At 41.7% G+C, this 22,613-nt stretch overlaps 1 long non-coding RNA gene and 1 other non-coding gene across 2 annotated transcripts; both read left to right on the top strand.

The window, feature by feature from the left end:
* Nucleotides 1-7,745: 7,745 nt before the first annotated feature.
* Nucleotides 7,746-7,852, top strand: LOC122090222. The gene has a single exon (XR_006143463.1). It is a non-coding gene; the product is annotated as a small nucleolar RNA R71 (small nucleolar RNA).
* A 9,651-nt stretch (nt 7,853-17,503) lies between these two features.
* Nucleotides 17,504-22,002, top strand: LOC122088625. Its single transcript, XR_006143106.1, has 3 exons — nt 17,504-17,564; nt 18,928-18,997; nt 21,756-22,002. It is a non-coding gene; the product is annotated as an uncharacterized LOC122088625 (long non-coding RNA).
* The last annotated feature ends 611 nt before the right edge of the window (nt 22,003-22,613 follow it).

Here is a 22,613-nt window from a genome sequence, read left to right as displayed (position 1 = left end):
ATATAACATCAAAATTCTGCATATTGAATTTAATGAGTTGTGCATCAAAGTTCTTCCCACTAATCTCCACCGGGCACGGTCCATACACTTCCTTCAACTGTGCAATTTTACCAGTAGGCATACTAACAATCATTCCCTGGTCTAGGATCCTGGGTGACATCCCAAGCTTCCCTACAAACCTCTTAGATGCGAATGAATGAGTAGCTCCTGAATCAAATAAAACATAGGCTGGTATGCCCGATATGGGTAGAATACCTAGTATAACAATGTATATAATTTCAGCAGGTCATCAATATTAATCATAATGAACTTCTTAATTTAAAATGTACCTGCTACAACTTCTGTACTAGCCTCAGCTTCCTCGGCTGATAGGGCATACATCCTTCCCTGCGGTTGACTACCTCGAGGTAAGGGAGGTCGGTACGCAGAGGGCTGACTGGAGGGCAAGGCTGGTCGAGCCCGACAGTCTTTCGCATAATGCCCATAGGAATGGCAGTTGAAGCAACGAATCTGAGACGTCAGAACTGGAGCGGGGCCCCTCTGCACTTGACCCGTTGCAGATGGAGGTCGAGGTGGCCTTGAAGCTGTAGGTGCCACACTAGTGTTCGGGCGAAAAGAAGTAGAACCCGAACCACCAACTGGCCTAGGAGGGTAGCCAGATGGCCTATAGGGCTGCCTATACATAGGCCCCGAACTGTATGACCCGCGGTATGCCTTGGAGGAATTTCCCACATCTGGGAATGGATTTGATCTCTTCCACAGTCCAGGAGTGAGGGACTGTTCACCCTTTTGCTTATCTTCCATTGTTTTGGCCTTCTGTACAATTTGGCCATAATCGGTCAAATCCAAGACTTCCAGCACCGACCCAATAGACGCTTTTAGGCCCTTTAGGAACCTTGCTGCCTTCTCTTCAGCTGTTCGCATATGCCTTGGGGCAAAATGGAATAAACTTTCGAACTGTTGCTGATACTCAAGGACAGTCTTACCTCCTTAAGTTAAGGCCATGAACTCCGTCTCTTTTCGGTTCCTGAAACTGCGCGGATAATGGTTATCCAAGAATAATTCCTTAAACTGCTCCCAAGTGGGTTCTGGATGAGCAGCCATCAATATAGGCTTGGAAGCTTGCCACCACGAATTTGCCTCTTTCTTGAGTTGTAACCCAGCACAGATGAGCTTCTGGGCATCCGTGCACTCAAGCACCTCAAATATCTTCTCCAATTCTTGGATCTATTGATCCGGTTCTAGAGGATCACTCCCCACCTTAGAGAATACCGGTGGTAAGTTCCTCTTGAACGACTCTACCACCCTTGACGTATTACTCGTAGCTGGGAAGTTAGGAGCATAGGCAGGATAGTAGGAGTATGGATGAGGCATCCCATGCTGAGGAATACCGAATGGTGGGATTGGAGGTGTACCCACTTGTGGTCCCGTTCCCGACCCTACAGGTGGGTCCTGCGGAGTGTGTACTCGGGGAGGTTGACCCGGTTGAGAAAAATCCAACTGTTGCTGGATGGCAGTCATAAATGCTTGCTGTTGTTGAAGCATTTGTTGCTGGAAAGCTTGTTGGGACTGCTGAATTATTGTTGCAACATCTCCCGGTGTAATGACTGGTGGAGGGTCCGGGAGTGCAGTCATAGGTGGGTCCCCATGTGCCCCACCCTGACCATGGGTCTCTGCAGGTAGTGGAGACGAGGTATGCCCCACAGAACGGGCCCCTCTGGGATTTTGTGGTCGACCGACCCGACGAGGACCCCGCAAGGTACCTCGGGCATTACTACCGGATCTAGTACGTACCATCGTATCCTTGTACCTGGAACATATCACACACCATATTGGTTAAACACCATAGACTGATTTAGGCACACAATCATATGCCATTATGTGAGGTGTTGTAGTGTATGATAGCCTGTAATTAATCATAGCTCAATTCCAAGATACAGGCAAAGTTCACAACATACATGCTAATGGTCCCACTTGACCGTAGCATATTGATCATAGGATTAATATCCACCATAGAACCAATGCATTCATAATGGGAGAAGAGAAGGGAAAAGACCAAGAAGGAAAATTTTCAAAATTTTAAAATTTTTTTCCCTTCTGTCCAAACCGATGGGATGAACCGGCGGGTAGGGACCCACCGGTCTGACCCACCGGTCCCAGCACCCCAAACCGGCGGGTGTCACCGGCGGGTAGGGACCCGCCGGTCTGACCCGCCGGTCCTGCCCGTGATAAAACACGAACAGGGCCAGAAAGGCCCTGTTTTGTCTGTCACTCTCACTCTCTCCCCTCTCTTTCTTCCTTTTCCTCTTGGACGATTTTGGGAGTCTACTCGGCGCTCCTACTCGCGGTTCCACTCATCCACACGGCGCTTTAGTGAAGAGTCAACTCGTCTTCATCCAAGTAAGTTCCTCTTCTTCTCCTTTTTCCAGAATTTCAATTTGGGTGAAATGCTTGAATAGGATTTACTTTCTAGACTTTCTTTCTCTATTTTTCACCATAGTATAGTCGTTTCCATGTGTTTATGATGATTCTACTGTGCTCATTTGTAGTGTATAGGAATTATCTCTCTCTATTTGGAGAAAACCCCAAATTGGTGCCCTAGGTTCCCAAATTTGGGGTTTCTTCAATCCTTACTCTTTTGCTCCAATTGACGACTCCTTTGTAATGCATTTCGCTTGTTTTATGCTAGATATGATTTAGATTTCATTGAATCATCCATTATGCTTGAAATCCCCATGTATTTCCCATGAAAATTCCTATTTTTGTCTTGGTTTCCTAAATTTTCATCCCATACTTGTATTCTTCTAATTCCATAACCTATTTGGGGTATGTTCTTGCAAATTTTGACATCCCATTACTGTGGCATTTCGTTCTAGACCCTAGTTTCAAACTTTTACTTCACTATGAATGGGTTGGTGAATCGAAACCGAACCCTTCCATGTTATTTATTCTCATTCTCTCCTTTGCTGTCGTTTTACTGTTTTGGCATGTTTCTATGCGTTGTCATCCACCATGTTTCATATCCTAAGTTTCCCATCGTTCTTAGATTGTCGCCGTTCCCGTTTTGCATAAATTGGATTTTGGGTTTCCCTTCTTTAATGCTGCTGTCTTTTATTGCTGTACTAACCCAACTTCCTTTTCTTATTGCCAGGATGTCTTCACGCACCGGCAGAGGACCATCTTCCTCTGGCGTTCGACGCAAGACCACCGCTTCTAAGCGGAAAAGTGCGGAGACCAGCACTTCAGCTCATCGCACAGGGAGACCTGCACCTGCTCAGTCTGACCCTTCAGACTACGATGAGGAGCACTTCACTAGTGCAGAGGCCGCAGCCAACTGGCCCAACTTCCTGAAGGGGCCAGTGTTGATGGAAAAGACCGTGGTAGTCGAGGACTTCCACAAGGCCAGGCTTCAGGAGAGGTTCTCAGCATTGGGCTGGGACTCTATTCTTCAGGTGGACCGACCATGCTACGAGCAGCTCGTCCGTCGGTTTTATTGCAACCTGGAGGTATCGTATCAGTACGGGGAATTCACCATCAGCAGCTTGGTGAAGGGAGTGGATATCCAGCTGACGGTAGGCACCTTGGCCAGTATATTGGGCATATCGGCGGCGGGACACCGATACTACAGTCCCCCCAGGAGTAGGCCTCAGGGACCGTTCATGAGCATGGAGACGCCGGACTTCATCTATGAGACCATCTGCGGTAGCAGCAGTCGCCCGGAGTCCGAGACATCTTTCTTCCCTGAGGTCCGTCTCTTCGCCCGGTTGATCCAGTTCAACCTGCTCCCCAGAGGAGGTCATCGGAACCAGGTAGGTTTCATGGCGGCCTTCATTGCATTTTGTATCTTCACGGCCGCAGAGGGAGGCGGGGAGCACTTGTGCCTTCCCTATATCATCCTCCGAACGATGGAGCACCATGCTTCCCACCCAGAGGACGGAGGATTCCCCTACGGCAGGATCCTCACTAGGATCTTCGAGTTCTTCGGGGTGGATCTGAGCGGAGAGGAGGGGAAGACTCCGGCTGATAGGTTCGATCGGAGCAACCTCTTGAAGATGAGTCTCCATACCCTCATGGATTCACCTCCTAGATCAGGAACTCGGAGAGGTAGGGGTAGGAGGGCTGCCCCTATAGAGGATGTCCTCATGGAGGAGGAGTCCAGTGAGGAGGATGAGGACTACGTTCCTCAGGACGAGGAGGAGGATCTGATGGATGGCAGCATTCCTGAGGGGGCGCCTCAGGAGTCGAGAGGTCCGGGTCCTAGTTCTTCCGGAGCTGCAGCCCCACCATATGGAGCCCCACCACCTGGGAGTGGTGACTACGACTATGAGGCCAGGACAGCCTCCATGCGGGCCTTGCAGGATGGCCAGGTTCAGATACTGAGGCGGCTGGACGAGATTGCCTCCAGGCAGACCACCTTGGAGGATTCCTTCCGTAGGCTGGGTCAGGACTTGGACACCAGGGCCAATGCTATCTCAGTAGACTATGGCCAGCTTCGGAGGGAGGTACAGGTGGTGAACGCGAGGTTCGATTATTACGATCACCGCTTCGACGTTAACTCCAGGCCTCCAGCGAACGTGGTAATCATCGACGACGATGACGACGACCAGTGAGGGCTTGGCTTCCCCACCCAACTGTTCACCCATTTTCTCTTTATTTGTAGACATTGTATATTTATTCATTCGTTCCTTGTATCTGTACTGAACTGGTTTCATTTATGGAATAAAATATCTTTGGATAGTGGATTTTGTGGTATTTTCATATGTGGAGTACCCGTGTAGTTTTGTGGTGATGTGATTTTTCTATCTGTACTTTTTGTTATATTATTATCTGTTGTTTATCAGGTGTTTGTGTAAAATTTTTGGAAATCCCATTTTACGCCGTTATGCTGCTGAAATTTCGTCAAAATAGCACTTTATAGGTTATAGTACCATCCTAATCACCTTTTATCTACACTCACGCATGCCATGAATGCAACTTATAATATAACCCCACTTTTATACTTTCTTTCTTTGACTTTTAAATCTTTAAAGCTTTTATATTAGTCCAACCCCATTTTCCTATTTTAGAATCTACGGGATTCTAATGGTATGCTGTGAGTGGAGCAGAGCATCACGCTCTGATACCTCCGTTTGTCACACCCCGTTCACCCTGAACCGGAGCGGTGACCGAGTTAACACCGGTTAACCCAAACCTGCCAGGATCATCAGATACTGTATTCCACCACAGCATACACACACTAACATCAATTCATCATATCAGCGGAAGACTAAGTTTTTACCTGTAAATAATTCTCATATACTTGATACCCAAATGGTGATACAATAATTATATACATTTGGGCCCGTAGGCATGATATATACACAAAAGAATGAAGTTCAAATATCAAATATATATAGGAAATCATCAAATCATCAGAGTACACAGTTCGGCTCGGTATCAAGGCTGGAGCTCAGCTCGACCTCAGAACCGCTGTCCCGCAGCACAGCTCTCACACGCGCAGTCTACGCCGTGCTCAAACTCCTCAGGGGTCCACCAGTCCTCCTCAGGAAACTCGACTGTGGGACCCACCCCCTGCTCCTCAGATGCATGACCTGCAAAATCATCTAAAAAGGGGTGTACACGTGGAATGAGCTCACTAGCTCAGAAAGTAGAGAGGTGGACCACACACAACAGTCCACACATCACAACACATCATATGCACTACATGCCATGCAAGTCATTTTAAATCACATACACCTAATCAACATTACTAAGTCTTTGGTTTTAGTGCTACTACAACCACAGTGCGCGTATACTCCGGGTACGAGCCGCGAACTCCCTCCCGCGATACGCCCATAAGGCTGTTGGAGAAGGCCCACCGTGAGTACTCGGAAAAATAAAGACAATGCCGTCCACCGGCTCTCAACAGAAATGTAAATAAATTAAATGACAGTGCTGACTCCAGCAATTTAAAAGCAGTACGATTGGCCCTTTTGAAATACCACCGGGGTTACCGACTGTCCTACATGACTCGCCGGGCGTAATGCCTAACCGCCACAGTGTCCCACAACCGCGACCCCTGCTTCCCCCCAAATGGCAACCCAACACCTTAACCCCTGTTGGGAAGGGTCGTAGCACGGGATGGTGAGAATCCTAATACCGCATTCTCCTATATGTAGTACGACTGCATAGTGCCTCCGTGTCCCATACCACGGGCCACCAATGCATTCGTTTTCAAGCCGACCACGGCATCTAGTCTATCAATGCATTATGCAACATGATGTGCACATTCGACATATAACATCTCATTCAATTTGCATTTGAAAAGTAAACATAGCATATATGCACATCAATGTGAGGAATGACTAATCTATATAGTATATTCATGATGGCATGACTAAATTAGATATAGTTATATGAATGCCAAACAAATGCCTTGAAACAAGGCCAAACGTCCACTCTCCACTTACTTGTAGCGTACAAGGAGTCCCGCTCGGTACGGGTGAGATCCGGAGCGAATCGGGTAGGCTTTGGTGAACCTAACAAAATTGAGCGGGTTAGTACTTTACCACTTTAGAATCGGAATCAATGAAATCCGATGTCAAAATCGTGTTTAGAACGTCGAAAGAAGGTCACACGTCCGATTTGGGCTCGATCGGACCTAAAAATCACATTCCGGCCACTCAGGTGGGTCAGACAGGTGGGCTGTCTACCCACCGGTCCTACCCGCCGATTTGGACCGGTGGGTATGGACCCGCCGGTAGGACCCGCCGGTTTTGGCGGAAAAACCCCAGTTTCTTCTCAACTTCCTCCATTCCTTGGGGACCCAAATAGGGCTTTTCTCAACCCATTCTTCACACCTTTAAAGTCCTATAGGATGGTTCTAGCTTAGATCTAAGTTAGATTCAAGTGAGGGGAGCCATCTTACCTTCTTTGCTCAAGAATGACTTCAAACCTTCCAAATCACTTCCAACTCACAATGCTCCTTCTACCTTGTCGATATCTCTTCAAATCCTTCAAGATCAACACATAAATCATCTATTAAACCTTAGATTCATCATTTCAAAGGGTATTTACAAGATCTCAAGAAATCACACTCGAATCGAGGGTTTAAAGCTCGGGTATGGTGAACGTTCATAAAACCCAACTTCTCTTACCTCCAACTGTAGATCTCGAGTTGAAGATTACTCTCCCGGCACCGGAGTGGCAAGATCTAGCTTCGGCGCCACGGAAATCCTTCCTTTCTTCCTCTTCCTTCCTTCTTCCCTTTTCTTTTCTCTCTCCTCTTTACTTTTCTCACCAAACGTACGAGGGTAATAAATGGAAAGAAAAGAAATCATAAAGTCCTATATACTATTCCTAATTAAGTGAATAGTGTCGGATGGGTCACTCAGGTGGGTGGGTGTACCCACCTGTCATACCCACCCGAGAGTCAGAACTTGGGATTTTGACCGGGCTCGGACCTCGGCCCAAACCCCACCTCAGGCATACATTGTAGCATACGTATATATCTTAAAATACAGATATAATACCTGTTTTATCCGTACATAGCCTTATGGTAGGTGCACGTACACGGTTTGGGCACTCCCATCTCTTCTGGCACTGGCTCGGACTTGTCGGGCCAGTCGGTGTTTAAGGTCACCCGTGCCATCATAGCCCATAGGGAACCCGCTCTAACATCCTCTGGCTCGGTTCCTGCATGGTTAAACCGGTTCAATCGCGAAATCAGACCGGGTTTAAGAAGCGGGATATTACACCATAAGTCTAGGCCATGGTGTGGGCATTCTTAGAGTAGATCCTTGAATCTCTCCATAAGTTTGGAAAATGACTCACTAGACTTTTGCTTAAACTGAAGGATATCACTTCTAAGCTTATTGGTCTTGTGAGTTAGAAACTTCTTAAGGAAGACAACTGTGAACTGTTCCCATGAGGTTATGAAATTTGTGAGTAACTCATACAACCACTTCTTAGCTTTGTCTTTCAATGCAAACGTGATGAACCTAAGCTTAACAGCATCATCAGAAAGCTGTTGGATCTTAATTAGAATACATACCTTTTCAAATTCCCTTAGAAATAGGTATGTATCCTCAGAGGTCAGCCCATGGAAGTGGGGCAACATAGTGATGTATTGAGATTTGAGCTCAAAATTATTGTCCTAGGCTTCTGGTAGAATTATGCAGGAAGGTTGGCCTATTCTAGCAGGGTAAAACCTATCTTTCAGAGATTTAGGTGGAGGGTTTTGCTGTTGGTCTCCCATATTCAAGGGTTTTAAAGAGAGCAAATGTATAGGGTCACTACTTGTTGGATATCTTCTTTCTAACTAATTCATAGTATTACGTATCCACCTAAAACTCATGCAATAGAAAATTACCCACAACTAGAGTAAGACAGGCCCAAAAGAATGGGAAGAAAAACAATTTTTTTAATTTATTTTTGGAGCTTACCAGCAGGGATCCAGGGTTGCTCAGGTTAATTCCTAAGGTACTGCTACAGGGCAAAACCTGTCTTTATCAAACTATGAGGCTTGGCAACCTCCAACGATATAACTATTATTGCAAGTTGTTCTTCTCAGGAATTCAATAAAACAAAAACAAAAACAAAACAAAGCAAACAAAGCACTCCAATTTACCAAAAGAAAGCAAAAAAATAACATGGAACTATCTCCCCGGCAACGCGCCAAAAACTTGTTAGGATTTAAAATATAACCGCATGTGTACGAATCAATGTAGCTACGGGTCAAACACAGGGAGAGCAGCCACTTTTATTTTTGACTTCTTTTAATAATGCGAAAGTGAACTGATTAATGGTTGTGATCTAATTTTGCTACCGTCCTAAACATATGTATCTAAGATAACGTTCTAACCATTCGTCATCTATGAATTTAAATATGCAAGCCACGCAATTAAAATTAAATAAATAAAAAACTAAAAATAAACAACCCACGCAATTAAAAAGCAATGAAGAAAAAAAATGTTAAAATAAAAATAAAGTAAAAGAAAGGGGATAAAGCGAGAGAAAGGCTCATAAGTAGGTTTCTCTACATAGCCCGAGGGATGCATCATAATATGAGCATCCCTACTTGACCAGAGAGTCACTCTTACAAGGGTTACTCTACTTGGCTTTAGGGAAAGGGAGGCAATTAAAATAAAAATAATAAAATGATGGTTCTATGGCTAGGAGGGGCAAAGACAACACATACACTAGCCATCAACCTTGAGGGAAAGGGAAAACAATTATGTAATGACTAAAATTAAAACCCTAAATTAAGAAAGAAAGGGTAATCAGAAGAGGAAATGAGAGGGGGGAGCGAAGACTATTGAAGAAGCCTCCCTACCTGAATCAATGCTTGAACTTGAAAGCTTGGGTGATTTGAGATATTGCTAGCCCTAAAAACCAAATATGGAATGAACCAAATCTGAAATTTTTAGGCCTGGAGCAAACAAATCTTGAAAAAAAATGAACTTGAAAAAGAGATGCTCCACGGCTCGTGATCTTGTCACCTAGATCTAAGCCTAGAACTATAACTTAAAAATTACAACTCAATTGCAAAAATCATAAACATAAAAGGCTGAATAAAAATAAAAGAGTGCTTACATTTATTGAAATAAAAAGATATTACAAAAGTGATTAAAGCAAAAACAAAGAAGAACTAACACTATAGAGAGTGAAAGAGGAAGAGAGAGAGCAACTAAAAAAAAAACCTAGAAGAAGAATAAAGTGTCTCCTCCCCTTGTGTTGATTCTATTATATAGAGAATGGATAAGGGAAGCTAACGATTTTAGCTTCTAAAAAAAAAAATTTTTTTTTGATCTTGTTGATGAGGTGGAGGAGAGAGAAAAGAGAAAGAGAAAACATGTGGAGAGAGAATCTCCCACGATTTTTCATGCCTTTTTTTTCTTATTTTTTCTCCCTTATTCTATTTTTCTCTCTTCTTGCGCAAGAAACCCCCCTTGGCCAATTTTTCTTGCTTGGATTTGGACAATATTCTATTTTAATGGAAAATTCCATCCATGCCCTTGTCTTTTCCTTTTTCTTTTCTTTTTTTTTTCCTATTTTTTCTCTTCAACTTGCATACAACCCTCTTGACCGATTTCCTTGCTTTAAGTGATGAGTAGGAGAGAGAAAATATTTCAAAAAAAATCTTAAAAAAATGATAGCCAAGAGGTTCGAACTTGAGACCTCCTAATAAAGAAGGGATTTTACACACCACAACTCACCAACTACACTAGGTAGTTGTTACCAAAAACGATTCTTCAATCACTTAAGGGTGTGGTTCATCGATCCTTGTTGGTATTTGAAATATTCCTTGTACCTTTGGGACAACTGCAAATGGGCTGGTTCTGCATCTCGGTTCAGTTCTGATCCATTATTCTTTTTCTGGCCCGAAAAAAATAATCACTTGTACGGTTGACCAAACGAATGTGTACTTTTAATTGGATACATCCATCTTACTCAAAATTTCGTCCTCTTTGCAACCATGAAAAGAAATAGGACCTCTTTATATGTAAAATTGGAGATATAGAGTCCGATAGTCCTTAAGGCCTTGAAAATATAAAATCTACAAAAAGAAAGTAAAACCCAAGGTAGCTCCACTCTAAATATGTAAAATGCAGGTTTTACTACCCTAGATTTTACACATAAATGTGCTCATCAATAGGATAGTAAATTCACAACTCTTAATTGTACCTTCGTTTTTCCCCTAATAGAAGCATTGTACTAGAAAAAGAGTATTTATTTTGTTAGCTATGAAATATTATATTTCAATTTTGTATTCTTCCTCTTTCTTTGATCATGATTTTTATATTTTAAATATGGGTCTTTAGCCGAATAGGCTGAGTACTTGAGGTGTGGAAAATTATTCCATACCTCAAGAGGATGATGGTTCGAATTCATTCTATTTTCAATGGTAGTATCATAGGAATTAGTATTTCATGATATAGAGAACCCAATAGCTTACAAAATTTAATCTCAATCTTACTTGTTTAGTTTTGACTGATAGTAACAACGGTGGTTTACTATCAGCTTAAAAGCATGGAAGACTCAGTTGCTAATTGGGCCGAACCTTATTTAGTTACAAATGTTGTAAAATTATTTTAACCAAAAAAAAACAAAAAAAAAAAACAAAAAAAAAAAAAAAAAAAAAAAAAAAAACAAAAACAAAAAACATAAATAAAATACAAATGTTAAAAAATAATGCAGTATTAAAATCTCTCCCTATTTTTCTACCCTTGAAACAAATTTTGTTACATCACTTTCTCCACCATCAACTTCATCATTCTCTCTCTCTCTCTCTCTCTCTCTCTCTCTCTCTCTCTATCAAACTATTTATGTGATCTTTGTATTCGTGTTTCTTTTGCTATTGATATTTTAGTCATTGGGTAAAATTATAAGCTGGGGTTGTGACAACTAACTATAAACACTACACGTAAGCTAGGATATTTTGGTTTGAATAAGGATAGATAGCTCTATACTATTAGACTTATCACCCTTATTGCAATTTTTGTCTATACAAGCACGTGTGTTTTTACTTTCATATATATATATATATATATCATATACTCGTATACTTTCATGTGCACCAATCTAAAAAAATAATAAAATTTACGTGAATGCACGTGGGTACATTTGTTTCATAGTGTAAAGAGAATGTAACCAAGGTGTAATAGAATATCATCTTTGACTTTGAAAACAGATAAATAGGGAAGTAATCAAAACGTACTGTACCCATATAGGACCAAGATTCTTCAAAAGCTCAACACAAAGACCAACTTAGATGGCAATATTGATGGATGCTCACGAGGTAACTTCTCGTTGGGTGATGGGATTTTCAGGGACAATATGAGCAGAGAGATTTAGTCTAAATTTGCAACTTATTTGAGGCATCTATTTGGCAAAAAATATGGGGATGGACAGTGGATAGAATTTGATTCAGATGTGGTAGTTCTATGGGAGAGCATTGTTGGGCAGGACGGTCTTTCTACGCCTGCTGTCTAGGCATGTATGTACCTACGGCAGCAAGTAGCATTCTTAATTTTTTAATTTATACTTGGCAGAGGAAAATGGAAGAGAGAGGGTAATGGTTATTTTAACATTCAAATTCTTTTACTCTGAATCATTCATTTTACCGAATTATGAATTCATAATTTTACTGTACTTCATTTATTAAAAAAAAAAAAAAAAAAAAAAAAAAACTGTTTGAAAATGTACTGTTATTACATGAACAAGTGGAACCATATGCTGGTACTCGTGCGCGAGCCCGCACCCACACACAAGCTCAAACTTGTTCAAGATCCATTAACCTTCCCAAGACCCAGATCTTGGGGGTGCCGTAATGCAATTTTCCTGAGAGAATGGGAAGTATAAACCCAGTGCATCCATTAACATTTAAAAACTTTTTTTTTTTTTTTTTTTTCAAACTAGCTTTCGCACACCAGGAGCTTCGAGAACCGTTTTCCTTCCCTTTATCCTTTGGTGAACTGATTCGAGACACAAATGCCAGGAGTACACTGTAAGGATACTAAATTCGGTCTTAATCCCATTCATTCGGCTCACCAACTTAGATGCACATCCTACACAAGAAAATCAGGTTGTCGACCGATAGAACCTTCTACCATAGTTTTAAGTTGAGAACTCTCCTCTCAACACCTGCAGAATCTTTACATAAATAAATAGATGCATAAAGAATGAAAATTTTAACTACATTTTCCAGAAATATCAAATATCAAAGTCTGAGTGAAAACCTAGAAGTTCACATTCCGAAAAGGGTGCTTTTAATGTATTCATGGTGTATATTCCACCGGTAACCAGATAATCTTATCAGCTGATCAATCAAACCTATATATATTTTAGTTCTCAATCATCATGCGCATGAATCATGATGGTCACATAGCCACTGACCCATATGCCAGGAAGCCACCAAAAAAAAAAAAAGGGGGAAAAGAAAAAGAAGAAGAAGAAAGAGCGCGATATGACATGCCGTGCATGTATTTTTCAAATAAAAATTGATCTAAATGAAGTGAATGCTTAATACCATACCCAACTAATTATTGGCTCCCTTGATCTAAGCACAAAACCAATACAAGCTCAAAGTACATCTTGTTGGCGCCAAAATTTGAAAACATGCACCCAATGACGTGACAGTGGCAGTTCGTACATAGGAAAGAAACATGGGCTGGCCGAAAGGTTCAAGGAATCCGTTACCCATAGGAACATGGTGCCATCACGTGAGGACAGTTAGAGACATGTGAGTAAAAGCCATGGTCACGGGGATAGGTCTCATAAGTGCATTGGAGACCCAACTTAATGGGGATAATGGGCTAATGGTGTACGTGGAGAGCCAATTAACCCACAAGCTATACTAATGGCGTACATGTAGAGCCAATTAACCCAAAAGCTATATAAAGGAGAACAGGTCGCCAAAAGGGGACAATCAACCAATCATACAACAACCCAATAGCAATTCAACTCTTTATTTCGTTTACTTTTTACTCTCTAGAATCAGATATAGAGTAGAACTCTGTTTTATTTTAGATTTCCTTCACAACGACCATTTATTGGACTCTAGTGTCTAATATTCAAAACTTCCTTGGAGGAATATACTGTTGTTTTACTCCTTTGTCCATTGGTGGTTTTGATTGTCAAAGTCCCCGGAGCAATCGGGGCAGGAGAAGAGCTCAAATCGTTTGATCAAAGTCAGATCTACTAATGAATCCGATCAGAAAGGATTCTGGCACACCCAAACAATCCCCAGCACGGCCAGTTGACCGTAACGCACTAGGGAAGAATTTTGTGCCAACATCTTTTCGGCACACCCCGTGGGACCCTCACAAATATAGTCCAAACAAAAAGCAAGTCTAGAAACTCAGAGGAAAGACAAGCACCAAACTCCCCAGAAGCTTCTAGCCCAAACCCTGAGGCAAACAACCCATCTTCTGGAGGGCAGTTAGGAGTAGCCACCGAAGATGTGACCAGACACTTGGCAACAGCCATGCAAGGGGCATTTCGGCCTTTCTCCGAGAATATGCACTAGATAATATCCCATTCAATGAGCAATAGGATTGACCAAAGGTTCAATCAGATGATGGCACTTTTAACGCCAATTGTTCGGACAGGTAACTTGGCCAACCCCAACTTGGCCTCTTCAAGTGACCCCCAGGGTTTAGGGAACAAAGCAGGGAAGCAGGAATCATGATCCAGGAAGGGAATGTTGGAACTAGCCAGCACTTGCAGGTAATGTACACCAACCCTACGTATTCAACAGGGATCATGGTATGCATAGGCCCATATGGCTGCCCTAGGGGCAAACAATGTCCTAATAAATAGCTCATGGTATGTGCAGGCCCACTTTGTCACCACAAAGTGCAAATGCCATACTGTTAGGTGGCCAGCTCCATCAAGCTAATTACCAAGGCCATCCCGGCTGGAGAAATGGGGGCAGGGTAACCACCCCTTGCCAAAACATGCCAGACCTTCAACCGACAGCCTGGCATGAGTGCAATGTATTTGACTGAATGGAATATAGTCAAAGGAACCCAGCCCTGGTAGTACACAGCAGAGTCTGACGCATCACACATCAGCTCAAAGGGCTCAGTCTAAACAAGTGATTGGATGATGGGTGCAGTGGTCAACTCTTTCTTCAAGTGCTTGAAACAATATTTAGAGAACTCAAAGTGCTGATCCTTAGCCAGTGATCATTAGCTAGTAGGTTAGTTAGAGGTCTAGCCACTTTGCTAAAATCCTTAATGATCTCCTGTAAAAGCCAGCATGCCCAAAAAAGGAATGGATGTCCTTTACAGATTTAGGGGGTGGTAGATTGACAATGAGGTCCACCTTGGCTTTGTCAACCATAATCCCATTTTTGGAAATCACATGACCGAGGACAATACAAGGACTATAATCAGATTCCTGTGCTCTAATCAGCTTCCCAGTAGAAGAATCCCAAAAATTTAACAAGGTTTTGAGACCCAATTGGCTTGAAACCATCTCTGTAAACCTTAGAACAGAGGGCTTTCAGCAATTGGGGTCAATTCCTGCAAATTGATGAGGGAATTAGGCTGATTGTAGCTTGAATTCTGCAGTAGAACAAAATCAGAATTTAAATTGGATTAAAATTGGATTTTTGAAGGTGTTGATCAAAAATTCTTTTCAGAAAAATCAAGTATGGAGCTCAATTGGAGATAACATGGGACTTTGGTGACTGTAACCTAATCATTACAGTTCTAATTTGGTGTTTAAGAGGGGGAATTGATTCAATTGTGCTAAAACACCTAAATTCCCATCTAAATCCTGGAATTTTGGAAATTAGAATGTGTAGATACCCAGGTTAGCTAATCTACTAGCCCACATAAGCATATAAGACTCTCCATACAAGGGCAGACCAATTAGCCTTATAGTGTATAGCAGTAGTAGTGGCAGAATTGGATTCTGCGGAAAATGGGCTCCAACAGGCTCCATCGGCCAGCTAGTTGGGCGAGGCCATACCTGCCGATTGGAGTTTTAGAGCCCTATATGGCTATTGGTTGGGTCTACATGCACCCTGTACAAGGGTGGGGCGTACAGATATGTACTTAGTGAAACTTAGCCTTGTAAAGATGATTGTGGTACGGATTTCATAGCCTAAACCTGTCACTAAATTGGCTGAGAGGAATCTGCCATAGGGAATGTATATAGGGAGTGTAAGACCACACCCCTTTATAGAAAATAGTACAATGAGGAAAAAGACTACATTGGGAATCAGCCCAGTCAGCAGAGGTCTATAATAACCCACAGATTGCCTCCGAGTGGGTGTATGATGACCTCTGTACTATGTAGCTTGGTCTGTTTAGACAAATAGGAAACCCGAGATTATGCGGATCAGGTTAATGACCTACATAGGGGTTAGGGAGCCAAGTTGGTTAAATAGGTAAGTTGTTGGGAGAAATTTTGGTCAGGAATTAATGCCTCTGTCCGACTGTTAGTTTGGATTCCAGTAAGGGAATTCAATAGGTGTTTAGGAAGTAGGGTTGTCCTTTGATAGTGATAATAAAACTAACCTAAAATATTAATTGTTTAATCAGGCACCTAAAATACTTGGAAAAGATACACGTGGATGAGAACTCAATGAAAAGGCATCAAATTCGGCTATCAAGGTGAGTGGGTGAATGTTTTACTTTACGGAGTGTTTCTATATACTTTTGTGTTCTGCATGCTCATGTATATGTGATGGAAACCATGTTTTGGATCTATTTTGTATAAAAATATATATATAATGCACATGTGGCATGATTTTACCGAGTTTGATGTGATCGAGGTTTTGTGGATGCGCAGAATTATAGTTGTGTGGTGATGGTTGTAATATTGACGGTTTGAGGCACGGTGTGGCCGAGGTTCTTTCTAGTATGGTGGGCTCAGAGGTTACTCTTAGAGCTATGGCCACAGATGCGTATATGGATGCTATGGATGTTATGGATGCATGTAGATGCATATGGTGAGGATCACATCTCAGTGCTATAACCCCTTGCCAATAGGGGGTAAGGTATTGGCTAATCTCACTTGGTGGTAGGTCACGGACTCACGGAGGACTACTACACCCGGATATGACGTACTGTATCCTAAGAGGGCACAACATGGTACAACGTATTGTACACATGAGTGTCGGACAACATGGGAGACCGATGACGGTGGTGGATTCCGAAACCATGGCTGTCAGGGGTTACTATTTAGGGGTTGGCTGAGGGACCGAGGTTCTTTCTGGGATTGGCTGACTCCTGCTTGCAACTAGCTTGTATCTCTGAGGCCTGATGTATTGGGAAGGGGATATCACCTATGTTGCTTATAGCACTTATACCCACATATTAAGACTTAGTAACTAGAATGGATATTTATAAATAAAATGGATCGTGTGACTATGCATCTATGGATATTACTGTGAGTGTGTTGACATCATGATGTTGTGTGTGTGATTGCATGCTCACCCCTCACTGGGCTTGTGAAGCTCACCCCTCGTGGATTTATGTTTTTAGATGGTGGAACCTGAACTAGAATGGATCGAGACTCGGCAATGGTTGTGAGGTTGTGAGGTTGTGAGGTTGTGAGGTTGTGTCAATAAGACATGTGATGGAGGACTGTGTAACACCTTAAACTGGAAGCAATTGAGCTCAGTCAGGACCTAGCTGACACAGGAGATAGGCGCCTTGCTATGGTGGATTCACTTGTGCAACAGAAGAGATGAAAAATCTGTTTTTCTGTGTGGGGCCCACATGCCTACACCCCCGAGCCTCGCACTCACCCACAATGTAGAGGTCCTAATGCTGATCAAATCCACTCTAATAGGTCAGCCTTTGGTGGGGTCCATTAATGGGAATGAAATGTTAAATAGTTTTATGTTGTAGAAATTAATTTTAGGAATCAATTTTTAGAAATTAGTTTTAAAAAATTAATTTTAGGAATTAATATGTTTAGCCAAATGGACCTTAAGGACCCTTTGGCTGAGTTATAAAAGAAGACAATAGCTGCTGTTTCATCTCATTTTTCTGTATAGTACGGTGGAACAGCAGAGGAAAAGAGAAGGGGAACAACAGCTGTGACTTGGGGCTGCCTGAACCCAGGTAAGTGTTGTTGCCTTTTTTTTATTTTGTGAAGTTAATTAGGTTAGTAGCAGTAGGTAGTTGGGGTTACAAGTTTTAGTAAATTAGGGACTGAAATCGAGTCCCTATGGATTGAATTCAATACCTGTAGCTGAATCCCTATATGCAGCAGGGGTTCAGGGATGTAAATTAAAGTAAATCCATCCCTGCAAACACTAAAACAAAGGGCTTTCGCTGTTCATGAGGAATTCATGCAAATTGGGAATAAATTGCGGTAGTAGCATGTTAGGGTTAGGGTTAGGATTTTAGTTCATTTGGGACTGTAATCAAGTCCCTAACAGTTGATTTACTTCCCTGTAAAAGAAGCCCCAACTTCTGGAAGGGTTAGGGACTGAAATTTGTCAAAAGGCTGTCCCTGTGAACCCTAGAGCTTATGGTTTTCATGTTCCCAACAATGAATTATGTAATGGAAGGTAGCAGATAGTTTTAATGATGGACTTTTTACTGCTACAACCCTAATTAAGTAGGTAAATTAAGGGAGTCAGCTGAAATTCTGCAAAAATAGGGCTGGATTAGGTGAAATTTTACCAAAGCCCTAGAACAGGAATTCATTCCAGGTTTTATTCCCATGATAATTTAATTATTTCTCTTCCTGGAATGCTATCATGAGTTTCAGTTAGGGTTGGAATACTGATTTTATGTCTATACACATTTGTCCCGAACCTAAATTAAGGGATTAGATGAGGGAAATGACCCAATTCTGCAGAATTGTCCCAATCCTTACCTAAGTGTTGCAATTTCTATAGAATTGGAGGCATTGATCCCAGACACCATCAATTGAACCCAGAAATATGGGTCAATGGAAGGCCTAAGTCATACACTCAAACCCCATATGTCTAATTAGAACCACATAAAGGGAATTAAACCCAATTCAAACATTACAGTACACAGTAGGGTCACTAGCAGAATCGAATTCTACAGAAATAGGGAACCGGCAGGTTCGATCGGCCAGCCAGTTTGTGCACCACCAACCTGCCAGTTGGGGTTGCAGAATGCTGAACTGGCCATTTTCATAGGACAGTGGGCCCTACCTGTAAATTGGGTCTCTTAACATCATTTTAACCCAAAAATTAAGGGGAAGGGATTGTACCCGGAACCACAGTGCCCAAGGTGATGGTATGAGAGACCCAGAGTACCCTAACCCAGTGTGGGACCCATTGTAAAAATTCCATAATATGTGGTCCACCTACCTAGAGAAGGTTAGGGATAAAAGATGGTACGGTAAAGGAAATCCTATGAGAACCCGAAAATCAGGGTTTGTAAATAAAATGGGTAAGTTGGGATAGGATTACTACTAATGAATATTTTAATACACTGTGAAAAGGATCCAAAATCACCGGTGAGGACGTAAATCTGATTTGGGAATCTATCGCATCGGTGATTCGGGAAACAAGGTGAGTGGGTGTTTGATTTGTTTTTCGGAATGTTTTGATATTTTCAGTTATGCATGCTCATGTGGAATGTGATGAACACTGTTTTGGATTTATTTTATATAAAACTTTTATTTCACATGTTGCATGATTTTACCGACTTTGATGTGATCGAGATTTTGTGGATGTGTAGTATGATAGCTGTGTGGTGATGTTTGTAATAATGATGGTTTGAGGCACGGTGTGGCCGAGGTTCTTTTTGGTACCGTAGACTCAGAGGTCAATGTTACAGTTATGACTACGGATGTGCAATTGGATGTTATGGATGCATGTAGATGCATATGGTTAGGATCACATCCCAGTGCTATAGCCCCTTTCTAATAGGGGGTAAGGTATTGGCTAATCCCACTCGGTGGTAGGTCACGGAGGACTACTAGGCCTGGATATGACGTACTGTATCCTGAGAGGGCACAGTATGGCATAGTTGTCACGGCATCAAATCGATCCAAGGTGGTGGAGGGGTGGCTAATCGATTTGACGATGAATCACCCATTATGGCGTTGCCATGGCGGTCAAATCGCCCAAGTGTCATTTTTTATTTTTCCTATTTTCTAAAGTTATTTAGTATATTACTTTTTTATTTCCCCAATTTTCTAAGAAAAAATATAATAGTCATTAGAATGTAAACAATAGACAAGTATTTTAATCCATCCAAATCAAAAGATAAAGACATTGCTGAGAAATAACAGAAATTGATTCCTTCCATCTTACATCAATAATTGCACAAGACCACATTGAATTGACAAGTGGGGGAAAAAAGATGCACACAGGCCAACAAGACATTATTATAAATTTGTAAAAGCATTTATATGAACCAACATATATCATAGATTCACAGGAAACATTGCTAAAATATGTTGCAACAGAATAGAACTAGAAATTTATATGAACCAACATATATAATAGATTACAATGGCTTTTTCCCCTAGCACATGGACTTACCTTGCTTAATATTAATACAATCCACAATACAGAACATGGTTCTTAATCATGGAAAATCTGGTAATTGAATACCACAATCTGACAACCATGACTGCTAGAAAATTTGCATCAATGAAAAAGACAATACAAGTATACAACATTACCAAAAAAAATAAAAAAATAAAAACCAAGGAAATCAGAACAGAGAAAGATTTTTGTTCTGAGTGAGTGAACTAAGGAAGAGGAAGAAGAAGATTAGAAGAAGAGAAGAGACTGATTACTGATTAGTAGTAGAAAAAGGGGGGGAAAAAAAGAGGTGAAGACTCTGAAGAGTCGAACAAACCAGACTCTGTAGGGTCAAGGGAGAAGAAGGTTAGAAGAGGAGAAGAAGAGAAGAAGAGAAGAAACCAAAGGCAAAGAAGAAGAAGGTTAGAAGAAGAGAAGAAGAGTCCATAGACTCAAAACCAGAGACAAGGAAGAAAAAGTTTAGAAGAAGAGAAGAAGAGTCGAACATACCTATCTTCGCTGGAGCACAGAAGCAGCAACGCCGGAGCAGGAACAACTATCGTCAGAGCAAAATAAGATCAGAACAGAGAAAGATTTATGTTCTATGTGAGTGATCTAAGGAAGAGGAAGAAGATTAGAAGAAGAGAAGAGACTGATTACTGATTTAGTAGTAGAAAATGGGGAAGAAAAAATGAGAGGTGAAGACTCTGAAGAGTCAAACAAACCAGACTCTATAGGGTCAAGGAAGAAGAAGGTTAGAAGAGGAGAAGAAAAGAAGAAGAGAAGAAGCTAGTGGCAAGGAAGAAGAAGGTTAGAAGAAGAGAAGAAGAGTCGATAGACTGAAAACCAAAGACAAGGAAGATGAAGGTTAGAAGAATAGAAGAATAGAAGAAAAGAAGAGTTGAACATACCTATCTTCGTCGGAGCACGGGAACAGCAACGCTGGAGCAGGAGCAGCTATAGTCAGAGCAAAATAAGGGTTGAAGGGTTGAAGGGAGTCTTCGGTCTTCACTTTGAGACTTAGGGTTGGAGGGTTGAAGAGAGTCGGAGTCGCGACTTGTCTCTTTGGTCTTAATTTAGATTTTTTTTTTCTTTTTCATTGGTACAACTTATTAATTTACACTTTTATCCCATGTAGCATTAATTTGTACATTTCAATTACACCTGCCAATAACATTGTTAGAAAGAGAATCAATTTAGTAATTAATAATAACAACTTCAAAAAAAAAATGGCGATCGATTTATGTGTACAACGTCATAAATCGTGGCTGGGGACGATTTGGCGATGCCATACAACCCTTGGCGGTAGATTAATGAAGGTGACACTAATCGGTCCATCGATTTGCCCTCTCCAAAACGTCGGGGCGCCTTGGCACTGCCTTGGCGACGCCGTGACAACTATGCAGTATGGTACGACATATTGTACGCATAACTGTCGAACAATATAGGGGACCAAGGTTCTTTCCGAGACCATGGCTATCAGGGGTTACTATTTAGGGGTTGGCTGGGGGACCGAGGCTCTTTCTAGGACTGGCAGACTCCTACTTTAGCTAGCTTATATCTCTGAGGCCCGACGTACTGGGAAGGGGATACCACCTATGCTGCCTATAGCACTTATACCCATATATATTGAGACTTTGTAATTAGAATGGATAATTATAATTAAAATGGATCATGTGGCTATGCATCTGTGGATATTACTGTGAATGTGTTGGTGTCATGATGTTGTGTGTGCTTGCATGCTCACCCCTCACTAGGCTTGTGAAGCTCACCCCTCATTGATTACTCTTTTTAGATGGTGGAACCAGTGCCAAGGCAGGATTGGACTTCGGTGGTAGTTGTAAGGCTTGTGTCTATGAGACACTAGGTTATTGATGGATTTCACTGCTATTATTCAATTATTTCTATTGATGTATATATTGAAGGTATATGTAAGATTGTAAATATTACATTTGTGGGTTATTAACAAATGAATCTGGTATTTTTTGTAATTTATCATTTTAGTACATCACCAGTGTTATTTATATGATTTTATTAGCGTACTCTGATCTTAGTTGTGATCTTGATGGCATTTGTGAAATTAAGATACTGCATCTGTGATCCTAGAGGCTTAGGCTGATTAAATGTGGGTATCCAGTGCCGCATACCTGGGCCAAATTTAAGGCAGGGTGTGACAGACTGGGATTTCCTTTGCCTTAAGGTTTAATTATTATGCTTGTAAGATGTGATTATATGATGGTAATTGTGAGTTATAATTCAATTGTGTCTATAATTATTATTTATCATTTAGATTGATCACCATGGGTTATGTAAAATATAAAATTTCCCTTATATGCGTACTCTGATTTAGTAGAAGATTTTGTACTTGTCTAAGTTCATCTCTACATTAGATCCTAGTGGTTCAGGCTGACTGGTACGGTAAGGTATCCAGTGCCGCATACCTTGGCCTAATGTGAGGCAAGGTGTGACAATTATGTCCTCCCTCCACCTTTTTGAATCCCTCTCTGGACTTCGCATCAACCTCCTCAAATCCAACATCTTTCTCTCCGGTGTCTATGATGCCTGTCAGGCCCTGCTCTTTGCTATTTCTAGCTTCTACCTGGACTCTTCTCTAGGTGAAATACCTTGGCTTGCCTCTTATCTCCTCCAAGCT

The sequence above is a fragment of the Macadamia integrifolia genome, chromosome 9 (genome assembly GCF_013358625.1).
Source record: "Macadamia integrifolia cultivar HAES 741 chromosome 9, SCU_Mint_v3, whole genome shotgun sequence".
Lineage (NCBI taxonomy): Eukaryota > Viridiplantae > Streptophyta > Magnoliopsida > Proteales > Proteaceae > Macadamia > Macadamia integrifolia.
The sequence above is the reverse complement of the archived record's forward strand: the minus strand, read 5'-3'. Positions and strand labels throughout refer to the sequence as shown.